General features: G+C 46.6%; 1 non-coding gene across 1 annotated transcript; it reads right to left on the reverse strand.

Annotated features, from left to right (window-relative positions):
* trnan-guu (transfer RNA asparagine (anticodon GUU)) lies at window positions 1-74 on the reverse strand. Its single transcript has one exon. It is a non-coding gene; the product is annotated as a tRNA-Asn (tRNA).
* Window positions 75-1615: the final 1541 nt, after the last annotated feature.

A 1615-nucleotide genomic window follows, 5' to 3' on the forward strand; every position in this document is an offset into this window, starting at 1 on the left:
CGTCCCTGGGTGGGTTTGAACCACCAACCTTTCAGTTAACAGCCGAACGCGCTGACCAATTGCGCCACAGAGACAGGCGGTGTCCAGGACGGCACCATCACTTAGGGGAGGCTATTAGTGAATTCATAATTCAGCCTGCCCCGCCTAGAATTACAATTGTCGTCTATCACTTTTACTTTTCCTGAATAATGCCTGGGACATTCATTGTGGAGACACCGGGGACAGTCTGATCACACCCTCTGCAGACACATCCATGTCACGAGGAACTAGTTTTCTTCCTCCGGGACCGTCGCCCTTCGAGCCTTTCAGTGTTTTGCCTGTTCCCGAGTTCCCTCATTGGCTCGGAGGCGAGAAGGGGTTTGAATTCCTGATGTGCACGAACGACAATTCTTTCAATGTCTCAGATCAGTTCATGTCACGAGAACATCAGAGTCAATCTCCCGGCCTCTTCAACACGGGGACGGTGTCTGGGCTGTCTCTGCTCAGCCGGACGGTTCATCTTTCATTCTCATCTAAATCCGCTTCCCAAAGAGTTTCTAAAGTTTCACAAAGCTGGAGACTGGGATTTCTGTTTTGCTTCATGAACATTTTTCCATTTCCTAACTGACAATATTTTGCCAAAATCTCTTCCCAAGTGTACGCCATGCTTCATTTCCAGGGATGAGGAATTTCCAATGTGGGGAGACATTCCCAAGGTTGGGAATGTTCGCTTTGGAGCAAAGAAGTTTAACTGGAGATTTCCTGGGGCTGTTGGTAATGATGGGAGAAGAAGCGGTGGGAATGGGCAGATTAATGATCAGAAGAACCAATTGCCACTGACCAGAGTCAGTTACCAGAGGACAGGAATTGAAGTTCTTGAATGAAAAGCAGCACTTGTGCCTAATAAACACAGAGAATACTGCAGAAAGCCAACAGGTCGTGCATCATCTGTGGAAAGGTAAACAGAGCTGACGTTTTGAGTCTGGCACGCTGTTTGTTCCGAACACGAGTTTCCTGCATGGAAATCAATTCCCAGACATGAGAAAACGGGACTTTATTGAGACGGGTTTTGTGAAGTTTGAGCGATAATGCAACCAACAGGAAGTCATTTAAAATCGCCAGCGAAGAAAGCATAGTCAGCAGGTTACCACCCTGGGTGGGGGAGCCCCAAAGGATCTCCACGCCAGCACTTTAAATGTTCGGCCACAACTACACTCCCGAAGTTGTGGTCAAAAATTTCTCATGAAATTGCTCTAACAGGAAAGGTGAGTACTGGACTTGTCCTGTCCGCGCCATAGCCCCAACGTATCCTGTTCCCCTGGATTTGATCAGGACAGAGGAGGCTGATGGGAGATTGAATTGAATTACACACATTGATGAGGGACAGAGCGGGTGGGAAGGATCCATTTCCGTCCGTAGAGAGATGAATAATCAGGGCCGAAAATAATGAGCCACTTCAAGAAATTTGGGGTTCATTCAGCAAAGCTAATGTAGAACTGTTCACAGAAAATGGTGATGAAAGTCTCTCGAGTTATTTTGATGAGAAATGTTGAAAATGCTAATACAAACGATAGAATGAACGTAGATTGGTAAATGTATTTGGTGACAGTTCTGTTCATGCCCTGTGAGCGAAACG

This window comes from Hemiscyllium ocellatum, assembly GCF_020745735.1.
Source record: "Hemiscyllium ocellatum isolate sHemOce1 chromosome 27 unlocalized genomic scaffold, sHemOce1.pat.X.cur. SUPER_27_unloc_26, whole genome shotgun sequence".
Classification (NCBI taxonomy): Eukaryota; Metazoa; Chordata; class Chondrichthyes; order Orectolobiformes; family Hemiscylliidae; genus Hemiscyllium; species Hemiscyllium ocellatum.